Here is a 23,113-nt window from a genome sequence, read left to right on the forward strand (position 1 = left end):
CGGGGCGGCCCCGGCGCGGCGCTTCTCCGCGACACCACCGGCTGCGGCGCGGAGCCGTCGGGCACGAGCTCCGGGGCAGAGCGGCCTCGCCGAAGCGCCCTACGTGCAGTCTCTAGGCTAGCCAGGCGCTCCCCAGCGCGCACCTGCCGGCAGGGAGCGGGCCCGTCACTGCCGCCGGGGTCCCGCGGACAGCCGCGAGGAGCCCGCAGGCCAAGGTCCAGCTCCACGTCTGGCCCCGCCGCACGGTCCCGGCCGCGCTGTCCCGGCGGCCGAGGCACCCGGACCTTGGAACGCGGCGCGGCGGCGCCCGGCGGCTCGGCTCCGTCAGCGCTGCGCGCCTCTATAGCGGAGCTCCATCCGCGGTTCCACGAGGCCTTCCGAGCGAACAAACGAGGGAAGCAGGGATATTCCCGAGTCCGTCACCCAAGATACGAGTCCTCGTGCAGCAGGACAGCGGCCGAGCAGCTGCAGCTGGACAAATCGTGCAGGTTGCTCTGTAACTCCCTGCTGCAGAATTTCACGTGCTCTCTTTGAATTCGCACTGCTCACTGCAGGGATATGTGTTTTAAAGTTACCTTTTTAAAGCAGATTCTCATTAGGACCTCTGTAGAGACATGCTGAACTGGATGAGCTGACACCTATCCCTGATTCCAAATTTTCCAAGCCCAGTATTCACACAGTGCGCCAAGCAGGCAGAGAACCAGCAGGGAATCAGCACAGTGATGCAAGCATGGTTAAGATATTTCACCAGCACTTACGCTAATTTGGATTATTGATTCACAAACAAATTTCATATCACAACGCACAAACAATCAACTGAGGAAAAAAGAAATAAGAATTATAACCAACTACCAGAAAGATCCAGAGTGCAACAACCACAGAAATTCTGCTATTGGAAAACTTAAATTCTTTCTGAATTACAGAGCCTGAGCAGATTAGGCACTTTCATGCCTCCCTGGGGGTTGGCGGGTGGAGGTTTACACAGCCTCTACTCCAGCCCAGCTGCCCATTGTTCCAAATTACAGTGCCCATGTGCCTGAGCTGAACCAACAGGAGTGGCTGGAGATACTCCACCCTATCCCTGGCTCTGCTTACATGTATGTGCATTTTTGATAACTTCAAGAAAAATCAACACAAGTTTTCTTCTGCTATGAAGGGAATCACAGCATAGTGTGGCCAGCAGGAGCAGGGAGGTGATCATCCCCCTGTACTCAGCACTGGTGAGGCCGCACCTTGAGTATCGTGTTCAGTTTTGGACCCCTCACTACAAGAAAGACATTGAGGCCCTGGAGCATGTCCAGAGAAGGGCAACGAAACTGGTGAGGGGTCTGGAGCACAAGTCTTATGAGGAGCGGCTGAGGGAGCTGGGATTGTTCAATCCAGAGAAGAGGAGGCTCAGAGGAGACTTTATTATACTCTACAACTTCCTGAAGGGAGGTTGTGATGAGGAGGGGTTTGGCCCTCTTCTCGCAGGCAACAAACAGGACCCGAGGAAACTGCCACAAGTTGTGCCAGATTCAGATTAGATATTAGGAAAAACTTTTTCTCTCAGAGTGCGGTCAGGCGCTCTAGAATGGCTGCCCAGGGAGGTGGTGGAGTCGCCATCCCTGGCAGTGTTCAAGAGGGGTCTGGATGAGGAGCTGCGACATATGGTTTAGGAGCTTGTGGTAGCAATGGTAATGGAAGGACGGTTGGATTTAGATGATCTAGTAGGTCCTTTCGAACCTTGTGATTCTATGACTCTCTGATTCTTCTTTCATTACGTGAAGTGGGTCCTTCTAAACCATAATCTTGAGTGTGTCTATTCCTAAACACAGCCCTAATCATAGTTAATTATTGAAGACATTCTGAAATTTGAAAGCCTCTATATCGAAGTGTTCCCTATGAACAGTAGATAAACTGGAAACGAGCACATTGGCTAAAGCAGCTACATCAAAACATGGTGCTGGTGCCTGATTTGTCAGTGCCCTGTAGTGCAGGGCCAAAGGGTTAATTTAAAAATTGATTTAATTTTCAAGGACTTCCTTTTAAATCAGAAATATAAAGGATTATTTAAATTAGTGTAATTAAGCAAATTCAGATTTGCATTCATTCTTACTCATATTTGCATAATGCTGAAAAGTTCAAGGGATTGCTGGATAATTCCATTCAGAATTATTCTCTGTTGCTGATCCTCTACAGAATGAAAATCCTACTCTATTTTTGAGAGACAGCCAACACTTTTCCTCAAGGAATGATGCATTCGTACTGCTTTACTTGAAAAGGAAAAAAGGATTCCTAAACTGGTCATTACTGAAAAAGATTGCAAGAATCATTGAATCATTAAGGCTGGAAAAGACCTCTAAGGTCACCAAGTCCAACCATCAACCTATCACCACCATGCCTACTGAACCATGGCCCTAAGTGCCATCTTACAAGACCTGAGGTCATGTACTTTCCCAATTGTTTATATAGCATTTGAAGGATTACTTCAGACTTTTTATGTAGTCCTGTGACGTACAGAATCAATCAGGAAGTCTGATCTTTGCTCATCTCGAGCCTGATAAGGCCTAGCCAAATTGTCACAGAGCCAAACTCTCTCAAACAGCTAGAACAATTTTTTTTGTACAGTGTAGAACAAATATTTCCCAACAGTACTCCACGGTCCTGATTCACCATTGTTTTGCTTCCCACTCTGTTCACACCTGTGTAACATTACTATCAAATGTAAACCAGCACCAGGTGCCAGTGCAGCAGATGGTGACTGGCAGTGCTCAAGATGTCAGTCAGCTTCCCTGATCTCCTGAAGGGCCAAATCCTCTTTGAATTGGCTTTGTTTTCAGAAATTCAGTGAAGCTGTAGCTTCACATCAAAGCTAGCGTGATTTGTGATCTTCTTACTTTTTTTTCTCAAAGTGAGAAGAATCTTCTGTGTCTATTTTCATTCAAACCAATTGAAATAATCTACTTGAAAATAGCAGTCATAATCCCATAGTTTGGCAGGTAAGACTGACACACTCATTCCTTGCATTACTGTTTGCACCCCTTTTCTCTCTTTGTTGGATTAGCTACTTAAGTAAGACTAAAAATGATATCCTGTAACTGCACTTTCTCAAATGAGATGATATATGGCCATAGATATTTCAAAGTATCTAGATAGATACTTACAAATATTAGACTGACACCTCCAACACATTTTTTTCCCCAAAAATATTTTTCTTTACGTGATCTCTCAGCAGTTCTATTTGTTCATATTCAGCATGGCCAAGAAGACTCCAATAATCACAGCAACTATATGTAACTTCCCATGCCTCATAGACAAATCAGAGATTACTAGCATAAGGTCATGACTGTTTTATGGAATTGAGGTATAGCAATAAAATAACATGTAATACTTCTAGTGTCAACCCAAATTTTTTTGTTTTGACATGGAGTGCCATCTCCACTTTTTAGTAAGTATAGACCTGTAACTTACAAATTCAGTAGCTATCGAACTACTCCTTAAATATAAGTCTGAAAGTTAGGTAGAAGTTTGCCTGTAGGGCAGGCTCACCAAGTATGTGCCAAGGTGAAGCCTCTAATACACCAAGGCCAAACTGAGGCAGTTTCTTTTAATCTTTAGATTATGGAAACCTGAAGCACCATGTGTATGAGTTACTATGGATTTAGTCCACACAACTGTGGAATACATTTCCATTTATATCTAATTAAATACAAGTGTGCATAAACACAAGAGAGGTATTTAGAATATTCTACAATGAGATAATTTATAGGAAAACCTTGTGTACTTCCATTGTTTTAGAATACTAGTCATCCACAAAGCAAATAAACACAGCTCAGTGAAACAGAGAGCTCTTACTGTTTCCAACATTCTGTTCACTTTCACTTAGGGCATGAATGCATCTGACTTCAGGGATTTAACTGACCTGGTGAACATGCGCTAGAAATCACTGGAGAGCAGTAAGCACTGTCAAAAGATAATGCTGATGCTGGGTCTTTCTTCAGCAATTTGAGCAGAAGTGCAGAACAAATACCTCATTCACAGTCACACACAAAAATCAATAAATAGATTTTAATTCTGTACCAGCTTGTTCTAGACTCCATGAGAATTCATTGAGGGAAAAAAACAACAGCAAAGCAAACAACACCCTTTGTTAGGGTTTCTCAGGAAGGCAACTAAACTTCCAGTTACAAGTAGTTGTTTGGCTATCTTAATACACTAGTTTCTCCTTTCCTTTTCTAATTAAAGAGTGTTTTAGTGTTCACCTTTCCCCCAGTCCTTTATTTTGCAAGTCATTTCCCTCATTTAAGCAAAGTATGAGAGGAAAGAAAATTTATATATTCGCTTAGCATTCTATCACCAGAGGGAAGTTGTGCACGTGTACAGTGGCATAAACAGCATACTGTTTATGTTAGAATTTCTAATGTAACTTTGTCATGGCACACTCGTTTTTATAAGTTTTATTTAGTGCTAGAGTTGGATGTTGTAGCATATGTGTCTGCATGGAACCACTGGTTTTGTTTATCACATCTCAAACATGGAATTGAGTGTCTCAATCCTTAAAAAAAGGCATTACAATCAAATGAAAAACCCACCACAACCCTTTAAGGTATACTCACAATCAGTCATGGAACAGAGTATTGAAAGAGCTACAGGACAACACTATGCAAACATCTAGTAGGAGCACACTTCCTGAGCAAGTTAAAGATTTAGAAGAAAAAAGACTTAGGAATTTACAACTTAAGGCCAGATGAAAAAAAAAAAAAAAAAATCACAAAAGAAATCAAAGAACTATATCAATACCAATACTACTGGTAGCAAAGATGGCTGAAGAAGTATGTGATAATCGACGATTTTACAATTCAATTCTCACATTGGTTCCTTATCCTAAACCTAAAATCCTGTGGAGGATTTAACAGTTAACAGTTAACTAACACAACAATTTAAGTCAATTAACAATTTCAAAGGTTTCAGAAGATCAAACACTATGTTTATCCTTTGGGTCCATTTATGCTCTTCTGGTAGAAAACAGAAGAGACTCTCTGGCACAGCAGACAGAGGATGAATTAGAAACGTAATTTGTATGTGGAGAATTAAGAAAACTCCACAGCCTATTTGCTTCATAGCATATAAAAGGTTTCCTCTCAAGCATGTCCAGCAAGGAGTAAGGAGATATAAGAGTTCAGGTCACTTTATTCCCTGTGTTTATGAGCTTGTGAGGTACACCAGTGGATACAAAATGTTTCTAGGCCTTAAGCTTCAGAAGCAGATGATTGCTATAGATAAGGAAATAGACTCTCTAAATCCACCTGTGCAGCTGTCAAACCATACAGGCATGAACTGATCTTAAGACTTAAAGGGTGATAAAGATATTTTTTAGCACACATGCAGGAAGAACTAAAAAACTTTCTGAGCAAATACCACTAAGTGTAAGAAAGCAAGTTAAAAAAAATGGTCTTAGGCAACTGTCCTAGCAATGATTCACTTTGGAGGGTGAGTGTAAACCACCATGCAATAGAAGAGCACAGCATAAGCAGTGAGAAAGCTTCATAAGTAAATAACTCGCAGTTTACTGCTTGACAGAGTTGTTGAAATTCCTAACATAGTTGCTGGCTGTTGCTTATGGTTCTTTAGGAAAGAAAGATTCACTATCTAATCCCTGTAGGTTAGCACAGTTTCAGACGTCACAAAAGTGCAATTGAAGTAATAGTTTAGCAGCAGAAGGCACCTCAGAAATGACCTCCATCTGAGGATCTCAGGACAATAGAGTTGAATGTGAAGATCCGCCCAAAAAAACTGTTAGTAAAGGCAATACTGCATTTATTTTTAAAGATTGGGAAAGCGCTGCTCAGAAATAGTTAAGAACAATGATTTAAATATAAACAAGTGCACAGAATCCTGTGTTAACTCATACTTCACACCAGCCCCTACAGAAAAGCTTTGTGTAATCACTGTTCAAGAAGGCACTGAAGTCTATAGGATTAAATTTCTAAATGAGAGAAACATAAAAGATGAGACCAAATTTGAGAGCTATATTAAGCACCATACTAAGATTGCATTTTTAAAATAATTCACTTCAGGATGTAAAAAGACCTATTACTTAAGGACATGCTGTAGCTTTGTTGTGTGGAGGTAAGAAACCAGGTTAAACATTGGCTGACAATAGAATCAACAGTAATGTGGGAGAAGCACAAGCACCTCCTATTTCTAGCAACAATCACTAAACACAGGTAAGAGATGATGCTCCCTAACTGATCTAGACTTTTAAATGACGTCATTTGTAGGGTTGCATTCATCACTGACAACTGTGAGATAAACAGTAGGCATACAATTTGATGTATGGCAAAACTGACACACAACCGTAATAGCTGTTATCAGGTCAAGCAGCAACGGCAGAGAGGCCAGACAAGTTTTCTTCCAAAGACCAGCTAACGCGGAGCATTAGAACATGATCTTTGGATTTCACAGCATGGAAGAAATAGGGAGGGAAGGATTTGGAAAGCGTGAGATAATTATTTCTGTTTGGGAGTGGGAAGGCACAGGGAAGAGGAATTTCTGCACTGCAAGAAGAATTAAAAAATGGATCTCTGCTGTGGTTCTACATCCTGATGTTTTTGTGCTTTTATCATCTCCACCAGAGCACAATAAGAAATATGATACCAAGTTCCAGCATAGCCACCCAGATGCTGTTTGACAAATCTAAAATAATCTCACACAAACCAGTAACATCAGGGGCTCTCAGAAATAGAAATGTTTAAGAGAGCAAAAACAGCCTTTTTTTTTTTTTGCCTACGGTGCCCATTACAGCTGGGCTAACACAGTGTATTTTGTTAAGATGTAGAGAGAGCATTATTAAGAGCAGATAAATTTCCTTGTACTGGCGTATCTTGCAGCACTTTCAAGTTCTAAACTTAGACTTTGAACAACATTATTGAAGTATCTCACATTATATTATTAAAAAACTAATGAAATACACAGGTTTTGCATTGTGAAATTACCAATTTTGTGATATTTTAGGAATTTTCTAAACCCTTATATTACCAAGCAATGTCATACATGCTTCATTCTGCAAGAGTACTTTACTGGCATTTTATCATCATATTTTTTCTTCACTGAAGTGTTGAAAATATTTGTTGCAATGAAACAATTAAAAATGAAATAATGAAAAATGGAAAATAATGGCGCAGTTCACAATGAGTGACAAATGTACAATACATATTCAAAATGGATTCACTTATATCTAGCTAGGTGTAATAACAATAATAAATAGTGTAATAATGTAATAAGTAAATAATGTAATAAATAACAAACAAAATGCAGATCATCTAATGGTGAGAATACTTACCTTTGCTTATGGAGAAGAGATTCCATCACAGCATCAACTACATAAACATTGTGACTCTGTACTTAGATACTTGCATCTCAATACATTCATTTTCTCAGGAATGTTATTTTCTTTTCTGCTTATAATGAAGAACAGAAAGAGGAAAGTTTTCACTTGACTTGTTAATAACACGAGAGTGTTTAAAATTCAAACAAAACCTCCTTGTCCTCAGAGTACAAGGGGCAGAGGAAGATGCAGCTGGAGAAAAAAGTTATTCTTAGTGCCTTATGCCACCACCTTTTGACAAGAGAGAGGACACTAAGGAGGCCATTCAAGGGCAATATTTCCTGGGTCCTTTGCATCTAGCTTCCTCTCCATACTTTTTGTTATGGAGTATTTTCTGGTGAGTGAATTGAAAGCTGAAAGTTATGTCATTATTTATATTATTAAAAAAAAAAAACAAAACAAAACAAAACAAAAAACAAAGACAAAAGCAGAACAAAACAAAAATGCCTATTCTGAGACATTTTGATAGCTATTAGAAACACAGGGAAGAGATGTTATTCTTATGATGCAAAATTGCTATGACTAACACCTGCTCTAACACAACTGATTTGCAAAGTTTACTAATGTTGCCAGGCAAAGGTTCTTGTATTCACTTGCACATACCCACAATTTTCCTTTTGGCCTTTTTAATGAAATAAAAGGAGTTGCTTGACTCTTGATTATAAAGCACTTGGCAAACATATAATCTTTTTACATAAATCAGAAACACACGGGTTTTGATTTTAATGTTAAGTCTTAATCTTCTGCTACCAGATTCAAGGAATAAAATAACTGTAATATTAACTAATTGTGGAGTTATTTCCATGCTTGCGAACAACTGCTAACATTCAAGAAAGATTGTTAAACAACTGAAATGCTTCCAAATAATTTATCCAAAATAAGTTTCCATCGGGAAACTGTCATTAACACTTACGTTAGTTCTTAAAAATGAACAATTGCTCTGATTTTAAAGCCATTTCAAATTCCTGATTTAAAATGCAGATTTTACATTATTTTCATTTGATGTCACTAACTACATTTGTCTGAAACCCTTCCAAATGGATAACAGTGAATAATTCTAATTGCTCCTTCTTTAGAAAAAAACTATCATAGCAGATCAACGTTACTGATTGTCAGATCAACAAAGTTAAACAACTGAAGCAAAGCAGCCAAATGGAAGTTGAATGAAAGGGATGGCAGGAAACAAACTTTGGTAGAAAGAGATCCTTATTCCTGATCAGCACTGCAAAGCCACAGACTCCATTACTGCTTTTCTGGATTCCGACAGCTTTTTAGTGCAGTATCTGAGCCTGGATCGTACTTCAAAACAGAAGCAATAAGTCCAGTTCTTGCTGGTTTTAGTTGCTTTTAACACAAATACATGTCATTGTATCCATGGCCGCCATTAGAGAGGAATTATACAGCAATGAAGCATGAAGTTTTAAAGATATGGATAACAACATTTTTGTAAGACCTAGCTTGCATTATTATGCCATGTGAGGAATATAGTAATGAAAAGGCACAGCTCTCTCTGCCAATTCTTCTTTAAAATGGAGTGGGAAAGAGTATTTATGTTTTAAATCACAAAAGATATGTACAGCAACAAGGTATCTGGAAACTAATACAGCAGCCTAATTGCAGAGCACATCAGTGTATGACCAGGCCTGGGAACAACTACAATATAACCAGATCAATTGCCTTTAACAAGCTATATCCCTGTGTTTGCTTACAATAATCAATATTCTTCTCACAATATTTTTGTAGATGTTAATAACACTAAGCAAACTAAGCTTTCACCTCACTAAAAACAAAGAAAAACTCCTTCTCTCCTATCAAAAACAGGATTTGTAGCTCTTGTAGGGAAGGGACTGGAAAATGAGAACCTAAATCAGTTTCACCATTTCTAAAAGATGTGCAGAGACAGCAGATAGGCATGGCTACCAGACGCACTGCAGTCATAGTTACCTGTTAGAAGAAGGAAGACAGAGAGGAAGGTCAGGAACTTAAATCAATGGAAGATCTAGTAAACAAGTGTGTTGCTGAGCAGGGAACTGGAATCACCCTGAGACAAATCAATGTGGTGTTACTTTAATAGCGTTGTCACTTCTTCCCTAGCAAACTGTATGAAATCAAACATTTCATTTTTCCCTTAATCTCTAAGTTACTTATTTATTTTGTTAGGGCGTTGACTTTTAGTCTAGTTATAGCAAACCCACAGCATCATCAGGAAATACATGGCACAGCTTCTACCAAGAGGAGATTCACAGCTGTCCTCTTGGCCTGTCCCCATCCTTGAATCCCAGTGACCTGCTTTTCAACAGCATGGGTTGTGCCCATGCAGTTTTGCTCTGGCAGGTGCTGGCATTCGGCAGCATTCCCAGCAAGCAGACAGTTGCAGGGAGATGAAAACTTGGCTGCAAGTCAGAAAGCCAGCTCACAGAAAGCATGGAAGGATCTGGATGATGCAAAGGTGTCAAACCCCTTTGGTGTTTTCAAAGTCTTGAAACTGCCACAGGCTGCTCTAAACTACACTGTCTGCCAGTAGTTGCAGGCTCTTTTACAGAAGCTAGAACATCATCGACATTGAAAAAATCCATTTGAAATTAAGAATAGCCAAATATTTACCAGAAAACTCAGAAGATGTCCCTTCATTATCTTCCAGCTCATGACAGATTAAATTACATGAACTACCCAAATCATGCTGTGCAGATTACTTGCAGCTCCAAATCTGACTTGAGGCAAGAGATCTACAGTTTTTCCCCTAAATGAAGTCCAGCGAGGGCTTTTTCTTCTGTCGTTTAACAACTGCAATCCTACAGATCCTACACTAACAGATAAGATCCCTTTGAAGTTGCTATTAAAGCTAAAGACAATCCATCACAAAACCAAGTTTTTTTCTAACTTGTATTTTAATGTTGAGGATCCCACATCTAAGTAGTGCATAAAGCAGCAAGGCAAATTCTTCCTCTTTCTCCCCTCTCTCTCTGTTCACACGCTTTCAGAACACTTGCATAAGAACAGCCCTCAGCTGTTGACTTTGGGCTAAACTTAAGCAAGAAAGGGTAGTTATCCATTTAAATCCCTTTGTACTACAACTTACTAAACTAATTGTCTTAATGACATATAGATAGCAATGTGCAAAGGATGGTTATCATCATCAGGAAGAGATGAGCAGTAACATCATGAGAAGTTATTTCAAGCCTTCTCAGCCAACTTTATCTACTTTTAACATATCAGTTTCCCCTGGACTGATGCTAATCCCTGCTCATTCAACATACACTAAACAAGAGTTACATTATCAGGAGACCTCTGCGTGTAGACCACCAAATCATATAGATAGTGTTTCTCAAAATTAACCATAAAAATCCTGATGCTGTCATCCCACCTGGAATTGATATTTTGTCTCTTTGGACAGAGCATAGTTGTTGAAAACAGGCATTTTAAGGAACTGGCACACTGATGTCAGCAACTACAATGTATGCTTCTTAGGTCACAACCACACTGGACTATTTGCAGCTATGTGAAAATTCCAAGATTCAAAGCAGAAAGATTTTTGCCTTTATAAGATACATGGATAACAGATACTTATATTCTAGAATTGTACATGTACTTTGCACAACCAAGAAACTATGGCAAGGTCTATGATAGCATAAATGGGACATGCACCCTGCAATGACCTGAGACTCCATATGGCAGATTAAAGTTACTTTAGAACCATAGAACTGCAAAATGGGGCAGAACTGTAAAAGAAATCACAGTAAATGCAGACAGATTTGTAACACGTAATTTCTTTTAACAGTATAGATACCAAATGCTAGGGTGCTTTTTTTTTTTTTCATTTTGATTTTAATCTGAACACACAAACAACAACAGTTATTCTACCCTTGTTGGAGCAAGAGCTAATACATCTCATTTATACTGTGGTTAGACACTGCACAGTTACTAATCCACAGAAAACTATCCCTAATTAGTGAGTAACCATGCTGTAAAGTTAGAAACCAGGATATGAATACCTTCAAAGGGGAGCACTGGTTTTATTTTCAGAGCTAATTTTAAGAAGGCTCTCAAAAGCACATGGGCAGCATATATATATATTCAGACCAATGTGTGTACAGAGAAAATCTGATTTTCCAAAACACCTTGAACAGGGGCAGAAAAGGCCTTTGCATTACCATTGTACACTTGTGCTAGACACAGTTAAGTATGCAAATGGATAAGAGTGCTAGAGAGGTGTGGGGCAACTACATTTTTTGAGGAACTGAAGGTGTAATGAAATAAATCAGCCATGAATTCAGATCCGAGTTTCTGTCACACAAGCAATGACTTTCAGTTACTTACGGGGAACACCCAGTCTGTCAGCCTTTCAACAAATACTTATTAAGGAGACATTAATTACCACCTATCCAAGTGCTAGACTATCCAAGTTCCCTCAGCTCTGATATTGTTGTTCTTGATACACCAGCACTGTAACTAATCCTCTGGCCTTATGACTGACTGCGTATTTGTTTTTGGTGATATAATCAGACTGTGCTGAATGTTTTATAAGAAACATGCTGTTAAAAGGACCATTTGAAACTCTTTGACTTGTTTGGACAACTGAAAACTTGGCTGTCCCTATTACGGCCTTTTCTCTGTACAAACACAGCAACTCAGAGGGAGAGGAAGGTGATTTCAACCTTTGTTGAAACAGGAATTTGGGGTTAGTTGTGAAGATTTCCTCAAGAAATTTGGCAGTGCTCCGGGCTTCCTCAGGTCCAATTCCACAGAATCCTTTCTGTCAGACCACCTCCTCTCTTTTTTTAATACCTTTTCTACAGCTTTAGCTGAACCAAACAGGGTTTCTACTGTCTCCTCTGCTTCACACTACTTCCTCTCCTGTTGTTTCATTCCTCCAGCTATAATAGCGTGGGTGCTGGAATCAAATTGACAACATAAGCAGACTCAGTTTGTGGCTTTTCAGATGCCCCCATCTGTCCTCCTAGTTTCAGTAACCAATAAAGGTATGCCAGGATGCGTACGTGTGGACTGCAAGCTATGACTGCCTCACTAGTGACATGATTGTGACTCATCATCATTGGGAAATATCTTACAGCTTGCATAAACAAAACTTCCAGATGCATTTTGTAGATGCCTTGGTTTAGAAAACATTCCTGTCGTGTAAATGAACCTGGCATTTTGCTTCTAGATTTTTAAAGTAGAAATGCTTACTCTGGTGTACAGCTTTGCTAGCTTAAGTAAGCATTCAGCAGTTCTTTATATATGCTCTCTTCAGAAATCCAGATGCTTTGCATCTCATCACTGTCTTCCAACACTGGAGGATCAAGTTGTATTCCTGATTTTATATCTCAGTCTTATACTACACTGGAGACTATGTTAAGGCACACACAAGATGAAGAGATGATCTGAGACAGCCAGCACTGTTTCACCAAAGCCAGAGAGTATTCAACCACTCTGGTGGCCTTTTACAGTAGTGTGACAGCATCTGTGGACAAGGAAGGGCAACTGGTGTTGTCTGCCTGGGTCTTCCACAAGGCCTTTGACATAGTCTTGCACCACATCCTCATCTCTAAGTTAGAGAGACATGGATTGGAAGGTTAGAGAACATTAGATTATTCAGTGGATGAACAAGTGGCCAGACGGTCTCAGCCACAGGATTGTGGCTCTATGTCCAGGTGGAGGCCAGTCACGAGTAATATCCCTGAGGGGCTGATGACACTAAGCTGAATGGTACAGTTGATACAACAGAAGACAAGGATGCTATCCAAAAGGACTTGGACTGACCTGATGAATGAGCCCACAGGAACCTAATGAGATTCAACAAGGTCAAGGGTAAGATGCTGTGCTTGGAACAGGACAATCCCAGATTTGTATAGAGACTGAAAGAAAAACGCAATGAGAGCAGCAGCCCTGCAGAGAAGGACCTGGGAGCTCTTTTGGACAAGAAGCTTGACGTAAGCCAGCAGGGTGCACTTGCAGTCTGGAAGACCAACAGTATCCTGGGCTGCACCAAAAGAGGGGTGGTCAGCAGGGTGAGGGAGGCGATTGTCACCCTCTATTCTGCCCTTGTGAGGTCCCATCTGAAGTACTGTGTCCAGGCCTCAGGCTTCCAACACAAGAAAGACATGGAACAGGTTAGAATAGGTTCAAAAGAGGGCCAAGAGGATGATCAGAAAACTGGAGCAGTTCTCTTATTAGGAAAACTTAAGGGAGCTGGGCTCATTTAGTTTGAAGGAAAAAAGGCTCTGGGAAGACCTCACTGCATCCTTCCAGTACTTAAAGAAAGCTTTCAAGCAGGAGGTAGACTGACTTTTTACATGGTCTGATTGAGATAAAAGAAGCAGGAATGGTTTTATACTAGAAGAGGAATGATTTAGATTACATATTAGGAGGATATTTTTTACTCAGAAGGTGGTGAGACACTGGAACAAGTTGTCCAAAGAATGTGTGGATGCCCCAACCCTGGAGTCACTAAAGGCCAGGCTGAATGTGTCCTGGGCAGCCTGATTTATGCTATCCACAGCAGGTGGGTTGGAACTAGATCTTCAAGTGCCCTTCCAACCCAAGCCATTCTATAATTTTACACAAGGTCACAACGGACTTCTTCACAAACACAATACAGCTTTATTACTCTCTCTCTTTTATACATAGTCATTGCAAAGAACATTGTCCTGAACAGCAGAACAGCTCCTTGAAACCAGAAACAATCAGATCAACTGCTAGATACCAGGAACCACATAATGGCACAGGCTGTACCAGCTCATTTGTGCAGTCAACAGAACAGCTGCAGTTTCTGGTTACTTGTTTTCAAAAAAATTTCAGCACTTAGTTAAGAGATTTTCCATTCCCAGTCAGCTTGAAGACAGAACTTCTCTGTTTGACATATCTCTATGAGCCCAGGAACTGAGACTTAGTCTTCATCCTGCTAAAGCTACTGCCCCAGACTCAGTTACTGAATCCCAATTTTTTATTTTATTCTGTCTTGTCAAAAACAATCAGTTATCCAGCTCTATATTGTCCCTTCCCTGACAAAAGTAAGATGTGTATATGCCCAACAAACCTAGAAAGCAGCGGCAATGAAGCAGTAGGAGAGAGGTCTTGACATGTTTATCTCTTCTGCTACCACCATTACCCTTCATCAAAATATCTACCTCTTCACATTTCAGAACAGACACATCTACCTACTTGAGTTTTAGAAAAAGAACTGAACTTTTGGTGGTGAAACCACACAATGTCCTGTGAGGCACATAGCTGGTTCATATAACAGCTTGAATACAAAACAGCAGTCTTCTCAAGAGGAAATGAACTAACCCTTTGTATGTTTCCAGATTGGAAATACTGTATGCTAGCAAACACATACAGTTAAGATTGAGAACCTCTACATATTCAGTGTTTGTTGTTTAGCAAACAAACATCAAAAACAATTTTAGGATATGACTCCCAATAGAACCTTCACAACCCAACCAAAGGGAAGACACTAGAACACTAGTGATATGGTCTAGTCATGAAGTCATGGGGAAATGAAAATATCTTGTGCTACTGCATCATAGTATTTTTGTATGGACATACATTTAAATATCAACATCTCATTTCTTTTTCTTCCATAATGCCCCAAACTAGTGCCAATTTATGCACATCAGTGAGACTAATAGTATGCCAAGAAGACGTCACAAAAGAGCTTTCTGCATTGGAACTCCTTGATCTGTTCAAACAGCAGTTTGCTAAATTATTGAAGTAGTTGCCTTGTACCTTCAGCAGGACATATGATCAAAGGTTTTCTGATCTATGAACTGGGGAGATACTTCCTGGCAAGAGAAAGTGTGTGTTGTTTGTCAAGTTGTAGGACTATCTTGACTACCTTAAACTTAAAATAATTATCATAATCAGATGCACAAATTAAGTAATACAAAAATTATATCAGTTAATTTATAAGATTGTTAGGGTATGTTTGTCACTTCAGCACAGCAAAGCATGCGTTTTATAAGAAATGCTGAAAACTGGACTACAACATTTTTGTTCCTAAAAACAGGTACAAGAAAACTTCTGTTGAGGAGTTCGTGAAGTTTCATCGATGTTTGCAAATAAATTTTGGAAATCCAAGTCTATGCAATAAACTTGGAAAGTGCGCTTTGGTTTCAGCAACTGCTGTTCTATTACTTCTTATTCACCATGCCTTTTTCACCCTCTCTGAGAATTATCTTATTATATTATAAATATAATATTATATTATATATATTATAATATTATTAATAATTATATATATATATATTTAATATATATACTGCTGGTGTTATTTTCTGCTTCATAGGAAGCACACTATACTTTACAAACCTTTTTCCCCCCATAAATGAAATGGTTCAATTTCTGCTCACAAAACAGTTTTCACAAATTATTATATCAAAGCACCAAGGAGCTTCACTTTAGCTAAACCAGTCCCCCATGCTAGCAAATAAAGTATTCAAGCCTCCTGTCTTTAAAAAGAAATAAGCAGGGACAGCTACTTAACACATGCTCCACGTAAGTATACATTTTGACTCTTTAATTTAGCCAATTACACCAAAAACAGCCTTCACTGCTGTGGTTCAAAACATACTCAAGATTTTTGAGTAGATTTTGTAGTGAAAACTTATGCTGAAAATTCCATATCAAAGGTGTTGATTATCCTTACAGTCAGATCTAGTAGTTTAAAACCAACATTAAGGAATATTTTAATCTTTATAGCATGATCCATCCTGAGATGGATCAGGTGTTAGACCACTCAGAAACATGAGTTTCTGGTTGAAATTGGCTTATGACTGGTACCATTCCTGTTCTTCACACCTCCTAATACATCCTCAAATGGTCTTACTGAGTTTGGGATCTGAAACTTCAGGAGAAAGATATTTCTGAATATTTTCTAGAGGAAAGGAAATTAACTGAAATATCTATAACTTTGTAGGTAGTTATTCTTGCTACTTAGAGAGCTCTTAGCTCATCTTTGTTCTACCATTGTTTCAGTGATTTGAAGTGCTTTACCGCCCTACCATCATATGGCAACATTCATCACATTTTATTCTTCTTATCAACTCTTACCAACAAAATTATATCATTCCAAATGGTACTATACAACTGCAAAGGACATACAAGTATAGCACATGCATTTTAGTACTGCCATCTACTTACTCTTGCTAAGCAGTTTTGTGTATACGTTAACCAATGAAGGTGCTTAATATGAGTCTTGAAGCACTGTCTGTGGCTAAATAACTACATAATACATAGCTTTCAGCTTGTGAAACTTTTCTTCACACACTGTTTAGTTAATATTTGAGAAATCTGGTATGATTTTACACGTATTTTGTCCAGATTTGTTTTGTTTCTTTTTTCTTCTCATTCCTAGACAGTACATCTCAATGCTGAGCCTTTTTTTTCCTGAAGGTATCATGAATCGCTTATTCACAGTACTGAGCAACAAAATCCAAAGGCCTGAAATTATTTGCCTTTGAGTTTGAATAATACGAGTTCAAAATCATTCCGAGTTTGTTCTCTACAGATCATTTACTGTTTGATGCTGGGGAACTTAAGACACGTAAGACCACCAGAAGCTACCATAGGTTTGAGTTAGGAGCCCTTCGCTTTCTGCGAAAAGCATCTTAATCTCGTTTCCCATCCACTCTCTGTCAGTGAAAGAATACGTCTCTAGCACAGAACAGAAAGCTTGTATCTTAACACTCTTCTGTGGCTGGGTGTGGTGATTTTCACTACTTCTATAGATTATCATATCTTGCTGCCCATTTTGACTAGGATACTGCTGCTCACTCCACATACTGGTGAAAAACAGCCCTTAACGAAGAGCTTCAACAAACTAGAAATGCAAAGCTGCAGCATGGGAAAGAAATACCAACCTCAAAAAAGAAAAAAAGAAAATAAAAGATTAAGGGACAAATCTGCAGTAAAAATCAAGTGCCTAGCAGCCACTTAACTCCAGTAAGAGATATGTGTCTAAGTCCTTCTACTGGCCTTGGCTTGTGTACTGCATGCAACACAGACTGTCACAGAGGTAGGAACTGTGTCCATGCTGCCCAAGCACATTAATCTCATGGAATCACCCTTGTTTATATATATATATATGTGTGTGTGTGTGTGTGTGTGTAATCTCAACAATTATTTCATTACCAAAAGAAGAGATAGGAAGTGAGTTGAATCCTGAAGTATCCTGAATTTCCAATTAATATTAACTTATTTGATGATACAACTTACTATCAAAATCAGAGCAATAAGAAGACACTTCAGTGCCACAGATATCTCACCCATCAATGCCAGAATTGCTCACAGCTTGATTTTTCTCCATCAACAAGCTTACAGCATCTGTGACAAAGGCAATGGCAGAAGGAGAATGCACACATTGTCCTGTAGGCTTATCTTCAATTTCTTACTTATGTGCTCTGATTATGGAAAAGGATTTCATCATTTTGCAAAACATATAGCTATACAAGTGATCATTATTTAAGCCAGTGAAAAATTTAACCCTACTTGATTAGTTAGGACTGAGTTGATTCTTATTATTTATAAATACCTGGAAAGAAGGCTATAATCTGGCAAACTTTTAAAACAGTTGAAGCTTGAGCTAATATAGTTAAGAGAATTAAACTAGCCCATGCTTTCTATATTTATATCGCCATCAAGTGGAGCTGAACATACTATTACAGTAGCCTAAAGCCTAAAAAAAAAAAAAAAAAAAATCCAACCAACCAAACAAACAAAAAAAACCACAACAAGTTGTGAAATAACATCTTTAATAAAGAGGCTTCACAAAAATGTATGTGCCTGCATTACTTCTGGAACAAATGTAATGATATAAGTGCCACCACTTGAATATCTTCAGCACATTGGATGGTCAAAGGGGTGGGAGCAGTTTTGAGTATTTTCTTATCCCTCGAGGCAGATGACTATTTCCCTAAGTACTTGCTGTCTCCTCACTTCCTAAGACTAAATCTTTCAAGTACCGGCTGACATTCACCAGAAAAAAAAAAAGAAGGGAAGGGGCAGGGAAGAAGGAATAAAAAAATGGTTTTACTGGCAGTAACAAGGAACTTGCCAAAGAGTAGAGTTTTAAATTCCCACTTTCTGTAGTTTTTATATGCATTATTTATTGGGACTCTGCTTCTGGATCACTTCTCTCTTCAACTTCTTGCATTCCCAGTGACAGGGAGATCAGAGACAGATACTGTGGGCATTATCTCTTCTCAACCAAGCCTTCTAGAAGGCTTCTTCCCACTTCCCAAGACATGCCTCATATCAGCAGTTCATATCAGCAGTAACTCATTCATGTTAACATCTAGTGTCTATAAAAATGGTTTGCTGCAACAAATTAAGAAATCAAGAAATTAAGAAAATTTTAGGATGCGATTTGTTAGCATTTACAAGAAAACTCAACTATTATATAATGCAAGCTAGAAAAATAAGTGATGCCTTCACAAAGGCATTTCAGGATCCGCAGGTGAATCTCGAACGTACCTGAAATCATCAGCCTTGTATTGTAGTACTTCCTGATGGAACAACTGAGACTCAATTACGTCCTCTGCTCTCTTCCCAAAGCTGGCATTTTTACAGCCAGACTGTAGGTGGCAGTAGTTCGACAGTTATTTATTCTCTTGGTTTGTGAAATCCCTTTGCGGGAGGACAGAATCAAAGGGATTCCGAGGAAGCCTTTTCTCTCTGGCTGTCAAGATGCTAAGATGCTCTTTTCTTGAGGCGTTTTTGTGTTTGTTTCTGTGGATTTTTATTTTTTACCTTCTGCTCCCTCAAATAATATTGTGCTCTGTGCCTGAGAAAGTGGAGTTAATTTTCTTTGGAAGTGCTGAAGTATTCATCATTCTCATGGGAAGGAGATGTACTATAATGTTTTCATAACACAATTTACAGTTGCATGGGCCTATTTTGATATCTAGAAGCAATATTGTACAATTTTCTTCAGAAGTATATCATTCTGCATTGTACTTCTTTGATTTTAGACAAGCAGCAAAAGCTGAAATAGGCATTTAAAAGAAAATCACTTAGAACTGTAAAGTTCAGTTTTATGGATTGTGATTCAATATTCAGGGTAAAAACAGTAAGAAATCCAGACTAGTGATAAAACCTGAATAGCACGTACTGGTGGGCACACTAGAAACAGTACAATTTTTTCTCTGCTGAGTTGAGCAAGTTTGGCCTGGCTGCCAAACAGAGCTGGAGCTGGTCAGACAAAATTAAATTAGATTTAAATCCTTCCTAAGCTACTTAATGGACTTACTGTAATTAAACAGCAAGCATCATAGGTGACTAAAAATTTGTATATTTATGGGCACGCAACTAGGCAAGGAATATTAAGGCTGTGACTCAGTAACACACCAACATTCATATAGATAGCATATCCTTATTTTACATACCAAAAGCTGTATCTTAAACAAAATACAACAGGACTACACTTATCTACATGATAAAGCTATTACTCATCCCTTCAACTTACTGCTTAACAAATAAGCAGCAATATCTCACTCTATTTTCCCTGGTCTACACATATTCCTCTGTCTTGGTCAGTGAAACTTCGTACTGGTCTGGAAGCATGTTGTTGATTTGCCCATGGCTTTTTTTTAATGTTACTTACCGCTATGTAAAAACAAACAAATGAGCAAAACTAACATTACTAGATACACCTTCCTTCAGGGTTGACATTTGCAGCCTCTCAGCTACACGTGTCCCTAAGACTTCAGCAGCAGATCCTTTTCCCCTTCACTTGCCCATGTACACATTATAGTCCTGAACTAAATATTCCTTGTTGGTTCTTTATGTATCGGTTAGCCTTCATATTGATGTCTTTAAGAAGACATCAATAGTTCCAATTCTTAACAGAACAAATCATCCTTGGGAGAAATGTTTTAAGAACATTTTTGCTGTTAAAATGCATTTTGTATTACAAATACAAGTGGAAGAAATGCACTAATGCAGATAACTTGACCTTACCCTAGCCTGAAAGCAAGGCCCCAGACCAGGCAGACTTCAGTAAAGAAAGGAATCTTTGATTTATTAGCACCAACATATGGATTATTTCCAACTATTTGAACCATACAATGAGTTAAAGAGCGAATTCAATCAAGTGACTGCAAATCTTATATAACACAGAACATGAAATGCAGTGGGTTAACAAATGTTAGAGTAATTTTAGGTATCTTAATAATATTACATTGGTTTGATAATTAACATTCATTCCAGATCAATTGGAAGAGGTGAAGTTCCTCAAAGAGCTACACAGGAACATCTCTTTGTCCTTTACCTCAACAGAGTTTAGAAGTCTCTCTGTATGAGTTCATGAAGGAAACACAAGAGTATGCCTCTCACTAGAGCCCAGTTTGTGAATGGTGAATCACATCCCATAATGCCCTGGCCCCACAGCAAAGGAAAAATGAAAATCTGGAATATTGGTTTCTGTGGGCATGTCCTCAGTTAAAGTAACTAGAGGACAGGGATTCTTAGGCATGGCATGCTGTGCATTTCCCGTAACCTCTCACATTTATTGCCCACTTCACAGTCACTTTCAAACCTTTCTCCTGGTGACAATTTCTCTTGCAGATTTTGAAGCTAACTCTCCAACTCTGGCACTGCATGCATATTAAGCACATTTCAGAAAGTTATGTATGAAGGTTTTACGTTTTGATTTTCTACATCAAGTCTATCTTTGTCTGCAGAATCTCCCTCTGTCACTGTTACCATTTCACCAGAGTCAGTTCCTCTCTAGCATTTCTCAGAAGTTTGGCCAGATAGCTGAAGAGTACCTGCTTTCGTACCATGCAGATAACTGATAAATCTTTTTCAGATTCTCAAAGCCCTTTATCTGTTTACTCTGACAGGCAGATCTTCTATAACAGCCTGCAACTGAAATCCTGCCACTAATATTGTTTCACTGATTTTCCACATTGGGCCTTTCCTTGGACACCATCTTGCAGTACTCACCATCAATACTACAATTCTGTTACTTCTGTGTATCCCATAAAGGCAGAGCCTAAAAACTCTGACAGGGCACAGACCGTCTCTTTCAGAAGAAGAGGCTCATGATTTAAATTCTCTCCCCAGAGCCTAGTTCTAATTCCTGCAGGAATTTAAATATATTCCTTCCCACACAATCACAAAGTACATGAGTTCTTTGGAAACAGAAATCTTTTCCAAAACATTTCTCATTACTTCACACTTCTATTCTGAACAAAAACATTCACAGCTTAAGAAAGCAGAGAAAGGAGAAAAAACAGCACAGCATCTTCCTCAGAAACCATATGGTATGATAGTTTGAGAGAACAAAGTTTTCTGCTCCTGTTGGGGCTCTACAGGCTGTCTGTCACATGATTTCATAATTAGCCTCCTAGCAGGCAGTGGGATCTTCATCAGGTGACTCTAGTGCCAATGTATCTTTGCTGGCATCTCCAAAAACACAACTTCTTCTCTGCAGTCACCTACTATTTAGAAACCTCTTGTATTAACAGTCATCTCCTTAGTTCTCTGACCTCCTTTTGTGCTGCAGTTCTTTGGTACTTGTTTCTGTTGTGGAAACCCTCCAAGCTGTGGCAAGCAGAGTACCATCCCCACTTGTCTGTGTGGGATAGTATTTAATGTGATGGATTACACGGAAATCCACCGGGGCTTTTTTTGTTTGCTGTGTGTCAAGCTTGTCTCCTTTCTTGCGTAGCCAAGACAGACGCTGATAAATATTGATGCCATTTACTCAGAATTTCCTCTGTGTTTTTTTCCCCTCTGGTCCTCATTAAACAAGTTCAGATTGATGAAGGAAGTCTGACACACCGCCGAGGTTTTTGTAAGATGTATTTTAGCAAATCTGGAGATTCCAGAGCCGCTGTTCATAGCTTGGGAGAAGTACTTCACTATCAAGTGTCTGACATGTGGGCATTACCAAATTTGGAAACGGTTCAAAGTGTCATATGCTTCTTTAAGGCAGAAGTTAAAAGCAGAATACATCAGTTTTCTCAATGGATTTTGAGACAAGACTAATTTTTGAGGGATCTCTATTAGATCTGTCTTTTCTCTATGAACCACTGTCTTACACATTTTATTTCCTGTCGCATCTGCTCAGTAACTCCTCTTTCAGATGTTTCCATGCAGGCCAAAATGGAAAAGATGTAGCAGTCAAAACTAATGGGAGCTTTCCTTTGTAAAAATGACCAGCAAGAATTTGGCAAAATAACCTATTGATTGCATGTGTTCTAAACAGAGCCCAGAGGAGGCTCTTACAGCAGTCTTGGCACCAAAGCACATGCTGGAGTTAAAAAGAGTCGGAACTGAGTTGTTTTTTATCCACAGCAATATGGCTTTGAAATATGCACTGAAGAAGGTACTTTGCATAGTTATTAAGACAACTTAATAACAAACATAATGAAACTAAATAGCTGTTTTTATTGTTGTTTTTTTTTGTTTGTTTGTTTGTTTTTGGGGGGGGTTGTTGTTTGTTTCTTGCTAAGGGTTAAGATGACAGAAGAGAAAAATTTGTGGTTGGTTTTGGCCATTGGGTAAAGAACTGTAACAGGTTTGGGCACGCACTTCAGTTTATCAGGCTTCTCTGCTGAAATCTCTGACCTGCTCTGTGACAGGCATGAATCACAGTTGGACTTAAAAACACTGCTGCAATCCGCAGAAAGTCATAAAGTTACTGATAGTTTGAGATGACAGTGTCCAAATTTGTGTTACAACTTGATCATTTCATGACTTGATAGTATTTTATCACAAGTAAGGAATTATGTGCTTTGTTTG

The sequence above is a fragment of the Tetrao urogallus genome (genome assembly GCF_951394365.1).
Source record: "Tetrao urogallus genome assembly, chromosome: 4".
Classification (NCBI taxonomy): Eukaryota; Metazoa; Chordata; class Aves; order Galliformes; family Phasianidae; genus Tetrao; species Tetrao urogallus.